The sequence below is a fragment of the Oncorhynchus keta genome, chromosome 13 (assembly GCF_023373465.1).
Source record: "Oncorhynchus keta strain PuntledgeMale-10-30-2019 chromosome 13, Oket_V2, whole genome shotgun sequence".
Taxonomy (NCBI): Eukaryota; Metazoa; Chordata; class Actinopteri; order Salmoniformes; family Salmonidae; genus Oncorhynchus; species Oncorhynchus keta.
The window spans coordinates 48,871,403-48,892,081 of NC_068433.1; the positions used below are offsets into that span (position 1 = coordinate 48,871,403).

General features: G+C 42.8%; 1 protein-coding gene and 1 long non-coding RNA gene across 2 annotated transcripts in view; both read right to left on the reverse strand.

The window, feature by feature from the left end:
• LOC118392586 (liprin-alpha-2-like) overlaps nucleotides 1-20,679 on the reverse strand; it is a 247,539-nt gene that overhangs the window by 101,730 nt on the left and 125,130 nt on the right.
• LOC127906834 (uncharacterized) lies at nucleotides 78-1,249 on the reverse strand. Its single transcript, XR_008062959.1, has 2 exons — nucleotides 982-1,249; nucleotides 78-299 (listed from the first exon to the last, which is right to left on the reverse strand). It is a non-coding gene; the product is annotated as an uncharacterized LOC127906834 (long non-coding RNA).

Here is a 20,679-nt window from a genome sequence, read left to right on the forward strand (position 1 = left end):
TTTCAAAGTTAAAGAGAAAGGTAGCTATCCCCTCTAAAACTTGTCTGTAATGAGTACGCTGAGAGTCTGGAAGCAAGTTCAGGGAGTGAGTGTTTTAATAAATAAAAGAAACAATGAACACATATCAAACAACGCACCGACATGAAAACGGAGTCAATAACACCTGAGGAAAGAACCAAGGGGAGGGACAGATAGAGGGAAGATAATCAAGGAGGTGATGGAGTCCAGGTGAGTGTCATGAGGCGCAGGTGCGCGAGACGATGGTGACAGGTGTGCGGGATAATCAGCAGCCTGATGATCTAGAAGCCGGAGAGGGAGTATACATGACACTGTCAAATGGTTTGTGAAAGATGGATGACATCAATGAACTGGTATTGTTTTCTTGGAGAAAACTAAAACAAGGTACGCAAAAATCATTTTTTGGACAAACATGTCAATCAACTGCCACCTCTGAGAACGAGTCATGCATAATTGCAAAAAAAAATGTTGTGATTATTTCAAGTCTGTTAATACAACACCATTGTGATACCATAGTAAATTATGGCTTCAAAGATACATCTAACAATGTTTAAAAGTACAGTTTTTCTTAACTTCCACTAAAAGATCACTGAGAACCATTTTGTTTTTTGAGCCGGTAATTAGCTTTCTTCACAAGGTCTAATTGCTGTGATGAATCCTGCCTGCAGCTAAAAATGAGAGGGTATTGATTGATTTCATAAATCATTACAATGTCTTGTTCTTACACATCAAATTCCACTGGAACGGCTTTGTTAACACAGCAAGCAGACATAAAACTGAGATATGAGCGTGTGACGCATAGTAGGCACTTTTCCTATGGAACATTACTAACATAGGACTAGTCTACCAATCCTAGACCAGAAACATAGCATAGCTTTTAACACAGATGCTTTAATTGTTCCTTAGAATGTGTTTGTAGGCTCACTTGGTCCCCTTGCTATAAAATACACACTATATACATACACTGAGTGGACAACATTTTGTCCATTTTGCCCTCCGAACAGCCTCAACTCATGGAAAGTGTTCCACAGGGATGCTGGCCCATGTTGACTCCAATGCTTCCAAGAGTTGTGTCAAGTTGGCTGTATTCCCTTTGGGTGGTGGAGGCCCATTATCAGCAACCATCACTCCGGTGTTCCAATGGCACGTTGTTAGCTAATCCAAGTTTGTCATTTTAAAAAGGCTAATTGGTCATTAGAAAACGCTTTTGCAATTGTTAGCACAGCTGAAAACTGTTGTACTGATTTAAAGAAGCAATAAAACCAGCCTTCTTTTAGACTAGTTGAGTATCTGGAGCATCGGCATTTGTGGATTTGATTACAGGCTCAAAATGGCCAGAAACAAAAAGAACTCGTCAGTCTATTCTTGTTCTGAGAAATGAAGGCTATTCCATTGGAGAAATTGCCAAGAAAATGAAGATCTCGTAAATCACTGTGTACTACTCCCTTCACAAAACTGCACAAACTGGCCCTAACCAGAATAGAAAGAGGAGTGGGAGTCCCCGGTGCACAACTGAGCAAGAGGACAAGTACATTAGTGTCTAGTTCGAGAAACGGATGCCTCACAAATCCTCAACTGGCAGCTTCATTAAATGGTACTCGCAAAACACCAGTCTTAATGTCAACAGTGAAGAGGTGACTCCGGGATGCTGGACTTCTAGGCAGAGTTGCAAAGAAAAAGCCATATCTCAGACTGGCCAATAAAAATAAAAAATTAAGATGAGCAAAAGAACAGACACTGGACCGAGGAAGATGGGAAAAAAGTGTTATGGACAGACTAATCTAAGTTTGAGATGTTCGGATCACAAAGAACATTTGTGAGACGCAGAAAAGATGCTGGAGGAGTGCTTGACACCATCTGTCAAGCATGGTGGAGGCAATGTGATGGTCTGGGGGTGCTTTGGTGGTGGTAAAGTGGTAGATTTGTACAGAGTAAAAGGGATCTTGAAGAAGGAAGGCTATCACTCCATTTTGCAACGCCATGCCATACCCTGTGGACGGAGCTTCATTGAAGTAAATTTCCTCCTACAACAGGACAATGACCCAAAGCACAGCTCCAAACTATGCAATAACTATTTGGGAAGAAGCAGTCAGCTGGTATTCTGTCTATAATAGAGTGGCCAGCACAGTCACTGGATCTCAACCCTATTGAGCTGTTGTGCGAGCAGCTTGATCATATGGTACGTAAGAAGTGCCCATCAAGCCAATCCAACTTGTGGGAGGTGCTTCAGGAAACATGGGGTGAAATCTCTTCAGATTATCTCAACAAATTGACAACTACAATGCCAAAGGTCTGCAAGGCTGTAATTGCTGCAAACGGAGGATTCTTTGACGAAAGCAAAGTTTGAAGGACACAAAATCCTTATTTATAACCATGTCAACGTCTTGACTATATTTCCTATTCATTTTGCAAATAATTTAACGTATGTTTTCATGGAAAACAAGGACATTTCTAAGTGATGTGCCAAATATAATTAGATTTGATTTAAAGATAATCTATGGACCTCAACAGGATGGAGTCTGTGTGTTCTGTGATTTGACAAATGTCATTGTGGAGGAAAGGTGTTGCATCTGAAGAGAGGCAATCAAAAACGGATTGCTTCTTTGAAGTGGTCATTTGTACACCTTTTGTAAACCAATTTATAAACCGAGGGCATGAGCAGCAGAAATTGCTTAAACAAAAAATGCAGGCAGGCAGGCAGGCACCATTTGTGCCAACCACATACTGTGTGACACACAGCAACAGCAGGTGTCTGATGCTGAAGGCTAGAGGCATCATTGGATGAATCATAGAACAGATACATCATCATGAGCAGTGGGACGGTCTGGGCAGGGGAGGGGGACCTTGAACTGGAACAACATCGATCTAACAACCCACACAACTGTAGTGTCCATCACCATTACTGGGGTACTCCACACAGAGAGGATTACAAAAATGGAGTACATCTATTTCAAGTAGGTGCAGTTACTTCGAGACAAAACGACATACAGTTGAAGTCGGAAGTTTACATACACTTACGTTGGAGTCATTAAAACTAGTTTTTCAACCACTCTACCAATTTCTTGTTAACAAACTATAGTTTTGGCAAGTCGGTTAGGATATCTACTTTGTGCATGACACCAAGTCCTTTTTCCAACAATTGTTTACAGACGGATTATTTCACTTATAACTCACTGTGTCACAATAACAGTGGGTCAGAAGTTTACATACACTAAGTTGACTGTGCCTTTTAAACAGCTTGGAAAATTCCAGAAAAGTATGTCATGGCTTTAGAAGCTTCTGATAGGCTAATTGACATCATTTGAATCAATTGGAGGTGTACCTGTGGATGTATTTCAAGGCCTACCTTCAAACTCAGTGCCTCTTTGCTTGACATCATAGGAAAATTAAAAGAAATCAGCCCCCAAAAATTGTAGACCTCCACAAGTCTGGTTCATCCTTGGGAGCAATTTCCAAATGCCTGAAGGTACCACGTTCATCTGTACAAACAATAGTACGCAAGTATAAACATCATGGGACCACGCAGCCGTCATACCGCTTAGGAAGGAGACGCATTCTGTCTCCTAGAGATTAATGTACTTTGGTGCAAAAAGTGCAAATCAATCCCAGAACAACAGCAAAGGACCTTGTGAAGGTGCTGGAGGAAACAGGTACAAAAGTGTCTATATGCACAGTAAAACGAGTCCTATATCGACAACCTAAAAGGCCGCTTAGCAAGGAAGAAGCCACTGCTCCAAAACCGCCACAAAAAAGCAAGACTACGGTTTGCAACTGCACACGGGGACAAAGATCGTACTTTTTGGAGAAATGTCCTCTGGTCGGATGAAACAAAAATAGAACTGTTTGGCCAAAATGACCATCATTATGTTTGGAGGGAAAAGGGGGAGGCTTGCGAGCCGAAGAACATCCCAACCGTGAAGCACGGGGGTGGCAGCATCATGTTGTGGGGGTGCTTTGCTGCAGGAGGGTCTTGTGCACTTCACAAAATAGTGTGGATATATTGAAGCAACATCTCAAGACATCAGTCAGGAAGTTAAAGCTTGGTTGCAAATGGACAATGACCCCAAGCATACTTCCAAAGTTGTGGCAACATGGCTTAAGGACAACAAAGTTAAGGTATTGGAGTGGCCATCACAAAGCCCTGACCTCAATCCTATAGACAATTTGTGGGTCAGAAGGAATGGGCAAAAATTCACCCAACTTATTGTGGGAAGCTTGTGGAAGGCTACCCAAAACGTTTAACCCAAGGTAAACAACTTAAAGGCAATGCTACCAAATACTAATTGAGTGTATGTAAACTTCTGACCGACTGGGAATGTGAAGAAATAAATACAAACGGAAATAAATCATTCTCTCTATTATTGTGACATTTCACATTCTTAAAATAAAGTGATGATCCTGTCTGACCTAAAACAGGGAATATTTACTAGGATTAAATGTCAGGAATTGTGAAAAACTGAATTGAAATGTATTTGGCTAAGGTGTATGTAAACCTCCAACTTCAACTGCATATTTTGTGTACCCACTATGCCCAAAACAGGCCATTTTGAAAAGTAATAGTGTGACACACCAGGGTACAAAAATAGTGCAGTGACTACATGGACTAAAGCTATACTGTACTTATGTCACTGTGTATTGGCGCTCCTGGTCTGACAGCCCATGACTCCTTCAGTCAACCTTGCTCTGGTGTGGTTTACACTAAATGCCCTTTAAGGGGGTAACGACATTGTTGCCTTTCAAACGCTCTGGCTTAAACTGTAAGGTTGAATTGTTAATGAGAGCTTTGGCTCTCTACACGAACACTCTCAGTGTGTCCTGTCGACTGGAGCGCTAAAACATTACTATGGTGCGTGTGTCATCTGACACATGTGCAACAATAGCCTTCCATGTTAATCAGTGAGTGTGATATACCACAAACTAGTTGTTAACCCAACAGGGAATCCTAGCCTACAAAAGCATCTATTTATATCACTTAGAAGTTCGCCTTTGCTTGTCCCTTTCATTAATGGTGGTGCCTGCTCCCCCAGACACAAGTCTTTCATTAATGGCGGTGCCTGCTCCCCCAGACACAAGTCTTTCATTAACCTCTTGGAGATAGGGCTGAATACTGCCCCCTTTGGAGGAAGTGCATGCCCATAGTAAACTGAAAATATTTTTTCCCAAAATTGCTAATATATGCATATAATAATTATTATTGAATAGAAAACACTCTAAAGTTTCTAAAACCGTTTAAATTATGTCTGTATGCAAAGCAGAACTCTCAGGGCAGCCATTCTCCCAAACTCTCTCTTGGCAACAGAAAAGTTGGGCCAACTTTGACGTCATCGCCCCCACCCTTCCCAAGCAGCTAGCGATCTGGGAACAGTTTGTATGTGTTCAGCGCGATGCCTGCTTAAAAATGGCGCGTTCATTGTGAGAATCTCGCGCGCCCTCGTCCTTTGGCGGGCAAAAACGTTCGGGTCACTCGAAAATACATGCACCCTATTGCGCGCGGCCGATTTGGGGCGCTTTCTTTTCCAAGAAACACCAATTGATGTCGGTTTGTTTGTTCGCGCTGATCATTGTTTTACATGTTAAAAACATCATAAAGCTCGATTCTGCACTTAGTTTGACCAGTTTACTCGACATATAATATGTAATTTTGAAGTTTTGATGCGCAAGAGTGCGGGACCAGAAGTCATTTTGGGTGCATTTCAGCTGAAGCTGTTAGCATATGCTAATACAGAGACACACAACTTGAAACCAAACGATGTATTGGGTAAGTATGACTCCTTCTACGTCTTCTGATCGAAGAACATCAAAGGTAAGGGAATATTTATGTGGTTATTTTGGGTTTCTGTGGACTCCAAACGTAGAGGAGACATACTGCTAATATCTGAGCGCCGTCTCAGTATAGCCTAGTGAAAGAATTCTGTAACGTTAAAAATAAATGTAACACAGCGGTTGCATTAAGAAGAAGTGTATCTTTGTAACTATATGTAGAACATGTATATTTAGTCATGTTTATTGCTTGTTATCTGACGTTATCTGTCGGAGCTATCATCATTTCTCCGGACATTTGAGTAGCATTTTTTGAAATGTCGTCATTGTAAACAGAGATTTATGGATATAAATGGCATATTATTGAAAAAAACATAAATGTACTGTGTAACATGTCATATTACTGTCATCTGATGAAGATTTTCAAAAGGTTAGTGAATTAGTTATTTTTTAATCCTACTTTTAATTTTATATTTTCTGGGACAAAATGGCTGCCTCTTGTCTTTTGTTTCGGTGGTGATCTAACATAAATATGTGCTATGTTTTCGCCGTAAAACATTTTAGAAATCTGACTTGCTGGGTAGATGAACAAGGTGTTTATCTTTCATTTGAGCTATTGGACTTGTTAATGTGTGGAGGTTAAATATTTCTAAGAATATTTTTTTTGCATTTTGCGTTATGGTAATGAGCTTGAGCCGTAGTCACGATCCTGGATCCGGGATGGGTCGCCGCAAGAAGTTAATGGCGGTGCCGGCTCCCCCAGATACAAGTCTTTCATTAATGGCGGGGCCTGCTCCCCCAGACACAAGTCTTTCATTAATGGTGGTGCCGGCTCCCCCAGACACAAGTCTTTCATTAATGGCGGTGCCGGCTCCCCCAGACACAAGTCTTTCATTAATGGCGGTGCCGGCTCCCCCAGACACAAGTCTTTCATTAATGGTGGTGCCGGCTCCCCCAGACACAAGTCTTTCATTAATGGTGGTGCCGGCTCCCCCAGACACAAGTCTTTCATTAATGGTGGTGCTGGCTCCCCCAGACACAAGTCTTTCATTAATGGCTTGAATCCTGCAATCTGAATAGAGGGGCAAGAGAGGAGGAAGAGAAGGGGAGAGGAGATTGACTGGGGCCAGCTCAACTGGCTTTGACCCACAGGACACAAGGAGACCATTCTGCTATTAATGATTAAATAATACCCGGCGCAATGGCATTTTAAATTGCACCTTTCATTGTACATTTTAAGAAGTGATTGGACGTCCTTTGAATTTAAATTTGATGTAGTTCTTGGAAGTTAGATTTGTTGGGAGGTTATAAAAACTCATCTCGAATTCAAAAGCTCACAACCTTCCAGTCCATAGTCATAGAAATGAATGAGAAATGCATTGACTTGTCACCGGAAGACACACAATTAAAACGATATGAGAAATTGCATATTTAATGTTAATTAAACATGGTTCAGTTTCAAATACCCTAAATAATGAATCGCCGTAGGGACAGATTGAGGTATCATTAGCTGCTGATGAAAACTACACAGGGATATGTTAACTACTTCTCTGTCTTCTGATTGTTTGTGGTAGCACAGCATTTCATCATGCATCCGTAGCTACCTCGAGGTGATGTGGTCTCCATGCGGTTTTAGCTACAGTCTGTAGCACGGCAACATCATCACCTTGGAAAGCAGCATTCCTCTTGTTCCGCCTGGCATCGTTACCATAGCGAACCATGTGACCTCTCCTCTTGTTCATTGCAAACTGCTTTTCTCCGGAGTAGAAAGAACACGTGATGAACCTCTACATGCTAACCATGTGTATGTGACAAATAAAATTTGATTTGATTTTATTTGTTTACTTCTCTCAGTACTGTCATTGTTGGCCTGTTGTAATCAAGTGACGCCAAGATACAGTATTTCAACAGGTGTAAGCGGAATAGATTTGTGCTGACACCTGTTCATCAATATGAGATATATTACTGCTGTGGTAAGACTGACTTTTGAAAAGGCTTGTCTGTAGGAAGGAAATATTCCTAAATGGCTTCAGTTTGATTTATGTTCCGGAAATCTCTGTTTGGCTCAAATAGCTATAAAAAAAATACCACTTCTGTTTACACTTGTTTGGCCAAATACCTTTCACAAAACAATTTATTGCTGGAGGAAAATATTTGGATGGGCCCCCCCAAAAAATAACCAGAAAGCATAGGTAGCATGAAGGGTAAATCCCGCCCAACATTTCAACTTGTAAATAAACAGCGTATCGTTCAAAAACACCACAACTATAATCAGCTTGCAATTATACCACATTACCAGCAACCACAAAAACATGCTTTCTCTTCTCTCACCCCACAGATGATGTGTTATCATGCGCACATTCATTATACGCTACAAAACTAATTAACTAACTTCAAGCATCAAATGTGTTCCGTTTCCATTACGACAGGCTTTTCTTAGCCACCCACATCTTATAGAACAATGCTCCAGATATTTCACCGGATGTATAAATGTGAAGCATCCACCTGGCATTTCCCCTCACTACCAAATATGGTAGTGAGAGGAAGCACAGTGGCCGGCGGTGGGAGAAGGTGTAACGTGATGGATTTTGGCCAACATTCTGCTAATTTTCTCATCAAACATTTGATCTCAATACAGTTTTCTGTTCCCAAAACTAGAATCGGTTACGAACAGAGTGGACTACGTTTTGTAGACTTGAAAAAAATGATGTTTCGAAGGAGTGCAAAAGCAAATTGTGTTATTGCAAACGTCACAGAGTAGACAAGGCATGTTACAACACGCCAATAGGATCTTGCTAGCTCATGCTTGGCTCTGCCACCTCCATGCTCGTTCTGCCCACTATGACTCATTTGTTCCCATTTGAAACGATGAGCTGTGGTCTATCTTGGTTTAGTTATAAAAATCTTTGCCCACGCGCTGTCACGTTCCACATTGTCTAAACCTGCAACACACAACACTTATTTGTCAAAGTCAGGAATAGTTTCAGCCTTCTGCACATGTAACGTGAATTAATTACCCTAAAAGATTAAAGCAATTAATCACACTGAAGATGAGTATTAACCCTGTTGGTAGTGGTTTGTATGAGTGTGTGAAACACACTAACAACACTACCGATAAAAACATGTCTCTCCCTGTCTATGAAATAAGACAAGGCAGCCACTGTGGGATGAGATACTGGGGGTCATCTGTTTGAATAATGCATGACAGTTCTCTTTAAATAACCACGTTCTAAAAATGACTGGTTACCCTGGGCTCTTTCCTTTTCTATCTCTCTGCAAGGGTACTTTAGATGTGTGGACTGGCTTTCTGGCTAGATTCAGGAGCATTTACATGGGAATTCCACAAATTAATGGATATGTACAATTATTAGTACACAATATATGGACATTGAAAGCTAGATCTTGGTAATCAGGCCAAATTAATATGAAATATTTGAGGTTGAGAATGTGGCATTGAAACCAATCAAGGTGAGAAGCAAGGGCATATGAAGAGAAAAACCTAAAGTAAATGGCCTAAGCTGGACATGTGTTATTTTCACAGGGGAAATTGATATAGTTGACCTAACATTGGTCCAATCAAACCCGGAGTGTGTAAAATGACAATCCCATCCTATAGAGATCACCAGACACCACATTTGCACCAAATGACAGTCACGCTGTGAAGACACAGCATCCATCGTAAGTTTGTCACCATGAGTCTGTCTCTCTGTGTGTGTGTGTGTGTGTGTGTGTGTGTGTGTGTGTGTGTGTGTGTGTGTGTGTGTGTGTGTGTGTGTGTGTGTGTGTGTGTGTGTGTGTGTGTGTGTGTGTGTGTGTGTGTGTGTGTGTGTGTGTGTGTGTGTGTGTGTGTGTGTGTGTGTGTGTGTGTGTGTCAACAACAGACCTGTTTGCTGCTAGCCCTCCCCAAAGGTTAGCATCGATCATTCAGGGATAATAAGAGTTCGGGAGCTTAGTGGTTAAAAGCATTGGACCAGTAACCGAAAGGTTGCTGGTTCAAATCCCCAAGCCAACTATGTAAAATATCTGTTGATGTGCCCTTGAGCAAGGCACTCAACCCTAATTGCTCCTGTACGTCGCTATAGATAAGAACGTCTGCTAAATTACTAAAATATAAAAGTCTATTGAATCAATGGCACATCGATCTAATATTAACTAATACAAAGGTAACTAACTGTATGTGGTTCAGAACTACAGTGTTCCTCCATGTCACCCTGTCAGTGGTTCAGAACTACAGTGTTCCTCCAGGTCACCCTGTCAGTGGTTCAGAACCACAGTGTTCCTCCATGTCACCCTGTCAGTGGTTCAGAACTACAGTTTCCTCCATGTCACCCTGTCAGTGGTTCAGAACTACAGTGTTCCTCCATGTCACCCTGTCAGTGGTTCAGAACTACAGTGTTCCTCCATGTCACCCTGTCAGTGGTTCAGAACTACAGTCATCCTCCAAGTCACCCTGTCAGTGGTTCAGAACTACAATGTTCCCCCAGGTCACCCTGTCAGTGGTTCAGAACTACAGTCATCCTCCAGGTCACCCTGTCAGTGGTTCAGAGCTACAATGTTCCCCCAGGTCACCCTGTCAGTGGTTCAGAACTACAGTGTTCCTCTATGTCACCCTGTCAGTGGTTCAGAAATACAGTCATCCTCCATGTCACCCTGTCAGTGGTTCAGAACTACAGTGTTCCTCCAGGTCACCCTGTCAGTGGTTCAGAACTACAGTCATCCTCTATGTCACCCTGTCAGTGGTTCAGAACTACAGTCATCCTCTGTCACACCCTGTCAGTGGTTCAGAACTACAGTCATCCTCTATGTCACCCTGTCAGTGGTTCAGAACTACAGTCATCCTCTATGTCACCCTGTCAGTGGTTCAGAACTACAGTCATCCTCTATGTCACACCCTGTCAGTGGTTCAGAACTACAGTCATCCTCTATGTCACCCTGTCAGTGGTTCCAGAACTACAGTCATCCTCCATGTCACCCTGTCAGTGGTTCAGAACTACAGTGTTCCTCCATGTCACCCTGTCAGTGGTTCAGAAGTGGTTCAGAACTACAGTGTTCCTCCATGTCACCCTGTCAGTGGTTCAGAACTACAGTCATCCTCCATGTCACCCTGTCAGTGGTTCAGAACTACAGTCATCCTCCAGGTCACCCTGTCAGTGGTTCAGAGCTACAATGTTCCCCCAGGTCACCCTGTCAGTGGTTCAGAAATACAGTCATCCTCCATGTCACCCTGTCAGTGGTTCAGAACTACAGTGTTCCTCCAGGTCACCCTGTCAGTGGTTCAGAACTACAGTCATCCTCTATGTCACCCTGTCAGTGGTTCAGAACTACAGTCATCCTCTATGTCACACCCTGTCAGTGGTTCAGAACTACAGTCATCCTCTATGTCACCCTGTCAGTGGTTCAGAACTACAGTCATCCTCTATGTCACCCTGTCAGTGGTTCAGAACTACAGTGTTCCTCCATGTCACCCTGTCAGTGGTTCAGAACTACAGTGTTCCTCCATGTCACCCTGTCAGTGGTTCAGAACTACAGTCATCCTCCATGTCACCCTGTCAGTGGTTCAGAACTACAGTCATCCTCCAGGTCACCCTGTCAGTGGTTCAGAGCTACAATGTTCCCCCAGGTCACCCTGTCAGTGGTTCAGAAATACAGTCATCCTCCATGTCACCCTGTCAGTGGTTCAGAACTACAGTGTTCCTCCAGGTCACCCTGTCAGTGGTTCAGAACTACAGTCATCCTCTATGTCACCCTGTCAGTGGTTCAGAACTACAGTCATCCTCTATGTCACACCCTGTCAGTGGTTCAGAACTACAGTCATCCTCTATGTCACCCTGTCAGTGGTTCAGAACTACAGTCATCCTCTATGTCACCCTGTCAGTGGTTCAGAAATACAGTCATCCTCCAGGTCACCCTGTCAGTGGTTCAGAACTACAATGTTCCCCCAGGTCACCCTGTCAGTGGTTCAGAACTACAGTGTTCCTCCATGTCACCCTGTCAGTGGTTCAGAACTACAGTGTTCCTCCATGTCACCCTGTCAGTGGTTCAGAACTACAGTCATCCTCCAGGTCACCCTGTCAGTGGTTCAGAACTACAATGTTCCCCCAGGTAACCCTGTCAGTGGTTCAGAACTACAGTGTTCCTCCATGTCACCCTGTCAGTGGTTCAGAACTACAGTCATCCTCCAGGTCACCCTGTCAGTGGTTCAGAACTACAATGTTCCCCCAGGTCACCCTGTCAGTGGTTCAGAACTACAGTGTTCCTCCATGTCACCCTGTCAGTGGTTCAGAACTACAGTGTTCCTCCATGTCACCCTGTCAGTGGTTCAGAACTACAGTGTTCCTCCATGTCACCCTGTCAGTGGTTCAGTCAAGCAGAACAGGCCAACGCTTCCAAATTCAATATTCCGTTATCTCCTCCTCCATCAAAAACCTTTCCTTGACAAACACATTGGAGCATCACTTGATTTGTACAGCGGTAAGGTTAAATACAAAGTGGCTTGGACAGAACATTGAATCAAACTTCTGATAAAACATGTAAGCAAAAAGCACAAATTAACTTTGAAGATAAACTTATTTGGGAAAGTAATAAAGAGAGAGGCAACCTCTGGAAATGGTAAAGTACAGTATACACATGTGGTTTAATCCAGAGGGCTGGCAGCTAAACTCCGACTCAGACACCACATTATGGAAATCCTATTAATTCATTCAAATTCAATTCTTCTCAAAGCCACCACTTCTCCCTTCTGTTCGTGACAGGGTAATAGAATAGAACAAGAGGAGAATGAGTCAGGTAGGGCTTCCTAATGGATGAATAGAGCTGTGATCCCTCCTACCGCCGTGTCTCATCATCTGGAAATCGAACTGTACCTGCCAAGTTACAAAGCTCTACACCCAGGATATCATTTTGGGTTTAATTACCCAGGGCTCTATTCAACCGTAGCTTCTGTAAGTCATTTAACTGGAGAAAATAATGGCTTTACAACGTGGTGGCTTATCAAATAATTAATTCATGTAAAGTAACTTAGAATAACTGAATATCCCTGGTATACACATTAAGAATATTTTGTATGGTTGCATTGAGACAAGGTAATAGAGGTCAGGGCTCTCAACACTTAGCCTATTTTACATTTCACCTGCCAAACATGTTTACTCGGTGTGCTCTTGGAATTGATTGAGTCATGAGCATGACATAAACAACAACAACGAGCACTACAAACAAAATGGGCCTAATACTCAATTAAAGAGGATCAGGCTCTGAACAACAGCCACTCAGCTACAAATCCACAGCCAACATCAATGTGTCCATTAATACTCAAATTGTTGCGTCGGGATGCAGCAATAACACTACAAAAGCACCCAATTACCATTTTAGACTAATGCCATTTAGTGTGATTCATCTGTCCCCATTCAGAACGGGGTTCACCTCCTGTTTGAACCCATGACGCTTCCATCCATCAACAGAAAACCACTGTCTCTGACAATCAAGCCTGTGGCCAGTGACAGGTTATAGGCCTCAGCACTCAGAGCCTCACTACCCAGCATTAACAATCAGCTATCATCAAACACAACCAAGACCAACTGTAAGCCCAACACATCACAGACATCTATTCTACTCCTCTAATTGACCGACCTGGTTTTAAAATGGTTTCTCTATACGCTGGTTGCCTTTCTCTAGTCTTAGATCAATAGCCAATGTCTCTGCATGTGGTTGACATTGAACCATTGATTCAGCCTAACGTATCTGCATGTCTCCATGACAGTGGCTGCATGAAAACATGATCAGTAATCACTCCAAGGACAATTTACACTGACACAACAGAGTGTGCTGGCGGGCGGGAACATCTCATTGGTGGGTGTTTTGATTCTTTATTTATCAGTGGGCCGACTCCCTCCTGCCTCTGGAGAGTTCTGACTGACATTGAGTGTACACACGCACACAGCAGGGTGTGTGAGTCCCCTGTCACTCTCTCTCTCCTACCCCTCTTGTTTCTCTCTGGCAGGCAGATATGTGGGCCTCTGAGACCCCCGAGCATCACAAGGGGGCCTTATCTTCACAACAGATGAGAAACTTAGACCCAATGTCAAAGCCGGAGGGAGAGACACTACAGATGCATGTCTGACTGACCAACAGAGCCAGTAGCAGCAGTCCAACATGTGGCTGCAGCACATCCACATCCCAAACAGATATAATATTTGACTAAAACAATCATTTCAAACCTTGCTTATATTTGTATACGATCTTGTGCATCTCTCTATTATGCGTGGGAATACTTGGGAACAGATTTATTAAATTAAAATAACTTGGAGCTGATTTCCTGGTGTTTGTACAGTCTTATGTCCAACAAAAAATATATAAAACTTGGGGAGCCAAAAAAAAACACCCGCAGGCAAAATTCGGCCCTCGGCCCGCAAGTTGGGGAACCCTGCCATAGAGAGACTTCAGTTCAGAGAGAGGGTTAGAGAGAGACCAACTCAGAAAGACTCACTCTTACCCCTAGAGATACCTTCCTTGACATCATGATGGGGCCACTTCAGACACTAACTCTTCCGCAAGATAAATCAAGTGCAGCTTGGGAAGAAACGCCAGGCAGCGGCGCTCTTCACTGAAGCATTGAGTTACGATGAACAGTGCTAGAAGTTATGCCCCTCTGTCATTATTCATGACAAGTCAACTGTGTAAAGCAATAGTTAGCTAGCACAGTTATCAAACTCAAGCACAGTCGTCAAACACAAGAATACACAACACATGTCAAGCCAAATGCTAGTCTGTGAGGCCATCTACAACACATAACAGACAAAAAGACAAGCACGCGTTAAATTGCTGAAATGAGGGGCAGGACACATCAAATTGTGATGACCATGTCGACACGGTGCTGATGGACCGGGAGATAGTGACATGTCATTTCCTGTCTGTCAGCTTGTATTATGGAGTGTCCGGGGGGAAGAGGAGGAAGAGGACGGACCAGGGAACAAGGGAGGAAATGAACAAAAGCAGCACTGCCTGTAGCCATTGACAACCATTAGCCACCTGCCACACATCTATACCTTCCATCTCCCTAGATGTACTGCATACTGCATATGTGCAGTATATACAGTTGAAGTCGGAAGTTTACATACACTTAGGTTGGAGTCATTAAAACTAGTTTTTCAACCACTCCACAAATGTCTTGTTAACAAACTATAGTTTGGCAAGTTGGTTAGGACATCTACTTTGTGCATGACAAGTTATTTTTCCAACAATTGTTTACAGACCGATTATTTCACTTATAATTCACTGTACCACAATTCCAGTGGTACGGTCGCAAATGGGTCTTCCAAATGGACAATGACCCCAAGCATACTTCCAAATGGACAATGACCCCAAGCATTCTTCCAACATTGTGGCAAAATGGCTTAAGGACAACAAAGTCAAGGTATTGGAGTGGCCATCACAAAGCCCTGACCTCAATCCCATAGAAAATTTGTGGGCAGAACTGAGCGAGCAAGGAGTCTTACAAACCTGACTCAGTTACACCAGCTCTGTCAGGAGGAATGGGCCAAAATTCACCCAACTTATTGTGGGAAGCTTGGGGGAAAAAAACATTTGACCCAAGTTAAACAATTTAAAGGCAATGCTACCAAATACTAATTGAGTGTATGTCAACTGACCCACTGGGAATGTGATGAACAAAATAAAAGCTGGATTTGGCTAAGCTGTATGTAAACTGACCCACTGGGAATGTGATGAAAGAAATAAAAGCTGAATTTGGCTAAGCTGTATGTAAACTGACCCACTGGGAATGTGATGAAAGAAATAAAAGCTGAATTTGGCTAAGCTGTATGTAAACTGACCCACTGGGAATGTGATGAAAGAAATAAAAGCTGAATTTGGCTAAGCTGTATGTAAACTGACCCACTGGGAATGTTTGATGAAAACTCACCCACTAAATAAAAGAAATAAAAGCTGAATTTGGCTAAGCTGTATGTAAACTGACCCACTGGGAATGTGATGAAAGAAATGAAAGAAATAAAAGCTGAATTTGGCTAAGCTGTATGTAAACTGACCCACTGGGAATGTGATGAAAGAAATAAAAGCTGAATTTGACTAAGCTGTATGTAAACTGACCCACTGGGAATGTGATGAAAGAAATAAAAGCTGAATTTGGCTAAGCTGTATGTAAACTGACCCACTGGGAATGTGATGAAAGAAATAAAAGCTGAATTTGGCTAAGCTGTATGTAAACTGACCCACTGGGAATGTGATGAAAGAAATAAAAGCTGAATTTGACTAAGCTGTATGTAAACTGACCCACTGGGAATGTGATGAAAGAAATAAAAGCTGAATTTGGCTAAGCTGTATGTAAACTGACCCACTGGGAATGTGATGAAAGAAATAAAAGCTGAATTTGGCTGGGAAGCTGAATTTGGCTATGTAAAACTGACCCACTGGGAATGTGATGAAAGAAATAAAAGCTGAATTTGACCCACTGGGAATGTGATGAAAGAAATAAAAGCTGAATTTGACTAAGCTGTATGTAAACTGACCCACTGGGAATGTGATGAAAGAAATAAAAGCTGAATTTGGCTAAGCTGTATGTAAAACTGAGCTGAATTTGGCTAAGCTGTATGTAAACTGACCCACTGGGAATGTGATGAAAGAAATAAAAGCTGGATTTGGCTAAGCTGTATGTAAACTGTATGTAAACCCCACTGGGAATGTGATGAAAGAAATAAAAGCTTCAACTGTATAAACTGACCCACTGGGGAATGGGTAAAAGGGCATATGTTATGTGAATAGTGCCTCAGTGAAAACGGGAACCAGTCAAGCCTAATTAGATGACAGGAGTGTATGAAGCTATAGGCAGGCCCTTGCAATTTCCAGGGGGGATTAATCACATTGCCTTTCTGCTATGCTGACCAGGGGCTTGGCCCCGTGGCTGTGAGGGCGATGGGTTTGCGACAGAGTGGAGAGAGTGATGGGGACAGTCACCTGTCAGGGGGAGTGCGGGGGGAGATGAGAACACAGCATTGGGAGGGCGGGAAGGGAACAGTGGGGTGGAAGCAGGAAAAGGGGTCATGTGGTCCAATCACAATCACCTGTCTTTACAGTTACATTTGATTAAGTTATTCAAATGAGGTTATTCAAATGGACTGGTGAACCTTTCATGTAATGAAAGACCATGAGGTATTTAGTAAACAATGGAGAGGATTGTACTGAGAGGGTTGTACTTGTAATGCCTGAGAGGGTGTGGTATACAGCCAACAAGGAGTGACTGGATAAAGCCCTTAGCCGTGGTATATTGGTCATACACCACAAACCCCCGAGGTGCCTTATTGCTATTATAAACTGGTTACCAACGCAATTAGAGCAGTAAAAATAAATGTTTTGTCATACCCGTGGTATACGGTCTGATATACCATGGCTGTCAGCCAATCAGCATTCAGGCTCGAACCATCCAGTTTATAATAAAGAACAACCATATGTGCTAGAGAGAGGATGTTAGATAATGAGCGAGGTCTTGGGCGCACGTTGGACCTGGTTCACTTCTTTACACCCTCACCCTGTGTGTTACAGCATCTCAAACCAGACTTCTATCGCTGCCTGGCAGGATATAGTACCACCTACAGTGAAACAGCTTCTCCTTATGTTAGAACGCATTAATGGGATTATGTTGCCAGCTGAGCCTGCTGGAGACAGAAGTATAGAAGGCAGTGGTGGAATGTGTGCAGGAATTGCTGCTACTGTCCAGGAGTTGCTACTATTGACCCATATTGGAGCACCCACTGAATCACTGAATCACAGCATCCATTACAACAGCACTATGAGATCAGTGACTTCTCAGCAGTAGAAACCAGGAAAATAAATCTTCTTTCACCACAATTTCCAAATAGACCTTTCTGATTCTTTACTGCCATGCTACTGTATGGGATGGTCCTACTGTACGAACATACTAATGATCAGGCACAACCTCCCCCAACCAGGGCCTGTATTCACAAAGAGTCTCAGTGTAGGAGTGCTGATATACAGTTGAAGACGGAAGTTTACATACACTTAGGTTGGAGTCATTAAAACTCATTTTTCAACCACTCCACACATTTCTTGTTAACAAACTCTAGTTTGTGCAAGACAGAAGTAATTTTCCCAACAATTGTTTACAGACAGATTATTTAACTTATAATTCACTGTATCAGAAGTTTATGTACACTAAGTTGACTGTTACTTTAATCAGCTTGGAAAATTCCAGAAAATGATTTCATGGCTTTAGAAGCTTCTGATTTTCATAATTTGAGTCAATTGGAGGTTTACATGTGGATGTATTTCAAGTCCTACCTTCAAACGCAGTGCCTCCTTGCTTGAAATCATGGGAAAATCATAAGAAATCAGCCACGACCTCAGGAAAAAAAATTGGAGACCTCCACAAATCTGGTTCATCCCTGGGAGCAATTTCCAAATGCCTGAAGGTACCATGTTCATCTGTACAAGCAATAGACCCCAAGTATAAACACCATGGGACCACGCAGCTGTCATACTGCTTAGGAAGGAGACGCATTCTGTCTCCTAGTGATTAATGTACTTTGGTGCAAAAAGTGCAAATCAACCCCAGAACAACAGCAAAGGACCTTATGAAGATGCTGGAGGAAACGGGTACAAACGTATCTATATCCACGGTAAAGCGAGTCCTATATCAACATAACCTGAAAGGCCACTCAGCAAGGTGGAACCCACTACTCCAAAACCACCAAAAAAAGCAAGACTACGGTTTGCAACTGCACATGGGGACAAAGATTGTACTTTTTGGAGAAATTTCCTCTGGTCTGATGAAACAAAAATAGAACTGTTTGGCCATAATTATCTTGGCCAGGTCGCAGTTGAAAGTGAGAACTTGTTCTCAACTTGCCTACCTGGTTAAATAAAGGTGAAATATAAAAAATAATGACCATCGTTATGTTTGGAGGAAAAAGGGGGAGGCTTGCAAGCCGAAGAACAACATCCCAACCATGAAGCATGGGGGTGGCAGCATCATGTTGTTGGGGTGCTTCGCTGCAGGAGGGACTGGTGCACTTCACAAAATAGATAGCATCATGAGTCAGGAAAATTATGTGGATATATTGGAGCAACATCGCAAATGTGTCTTCCAAATGGACAATGACCCCAAGCATTCTTCCAAAGTTGTGGCAAAATGGCTTAAGGACAACAAAGTCAAGGTATTGGAGTGGCCATCACAAAGCCTTGACCTCAATCCCATAGAAAATGTGTGGGCAGAACTGAAAAAGCGTGTGCGAGCAAGGCGGCCTACAAACCTGACTCAGTTACACCAGCTCTGTCAGGAGGAATGGGCCAAAATTCACCCAACTTATTGTGGGAAGCTTGAGGAAGGCTACCTGAAACGTTTGACCCAAGTTAAACAATTTAAAGGCAATGCAACCAAATACTAATTGAGTGTATGTAAACTGACCCACTGGGAATGTGATGAAAGAAATAAAAGCTGAAATAAATAATTCCCTCTCTTATTACTCTGACATTTCACATTCTTAAAATAAAGTGGTGATCCTAACTGACCTAAGACGGAATTTTTACTACGATTAAATGTCAGGAATTGTGAAAAACTGAGTTTAAATGTAGTTGGCTAAGGTGTATGTAAACTACCGACTTCAACTGTAGGGTCAGTTTTTAATTATAGATCAGAATGATTATATGGACTGGACTGGGGGCAGTGCTTGACTTGGGCAGGAGTTCACCGGAGTACCAGCAACTCAAATGTTCTACTTCTTGAACTCCTGCACCTTTTATAGAATATTTGTTTAAAGGTATTGAGTTCCTGCACCTAAAAATAAATAGTACCAGCACCAAAAATGAGAACAGGCGCCGACAGAGATGGCCGCCTCGCTTCGCGTTCCTAGGAAACTATGCAGTTTTTTTTTATGTGTTATTTCTTACATTGGTACCCCAGGTCATCTTAGGTTTCATTACATACAGTCGAGAAGAACTACTGAACATAAGAGCAGCGTCAACTCACCATCAGTACGACCAAGAATATGACTTTCGCGAAGCGGACCCTGTGTTCTGCCTTTCACCCAGGACAACGGAATGGATCCCAGCCGGCGACCCCAAAAAACGACTTCGAAAAAGGGGGAAACGAAGCGGTCTTCTGGTCAGACTCCGGAGACGGGCACATCGTGCACCACTCCCTAGCATTCTCCTCGCCAATGTCCAGTCTCTTGACAACAAGGTTGATGAAATCCGAGCAAGGGTAGCATTCCAGAGGGACATCAGAGACTGTAACGTTCTTTGCTTCACGGAAACATGGCTCACTGGAGAGACGCTATCAGAGACGGTGCAGCCAGCTGGTTTCTCCACGCATCGCGCCGACAGAAACAAACATCTTTCTGGTAAGAAGAGGGGCGGGGGCGTATGCTTTATGGTTAACGGGACGTGGTGTGGCCAAAACAACATACAGGAACTCAAGTCCTTCTGTTCACCTGATTTAGAATTCCTCACAATCAAATGTAGACCGCATTATCTACCAAGGGAATTCTCTTCGATTATAATCACAGCCGTATATATTCCCCCCAAAGCAGACACATCGATGGCTCTGAACAAACTTTATTTGACTCTTTGCAAACTGGAATCCATATATCCGGAGACTGCATTCATTGTAGCTGGGGATTTTAACAAGGCTAATCTGAAAACAAGACTCCCTAAATTTTATTAGCATATCGATTGCGCAACCAGGGTGGGAAAAACCTTGGATCATTGCTATTCCAACTTCCGCGGCGCATATAAGGCCCTGCCCCGCCCTCCTTTCGGAAAAGCTGACCACGACTCCATTTTGTTGATCCCTGCCTACAGACACAAACTAAAACAAGAAGCTTCCGCGCTGAGGTCTGTTCAACGCAGGTCCGACCAATCTTATTCCACACTCCA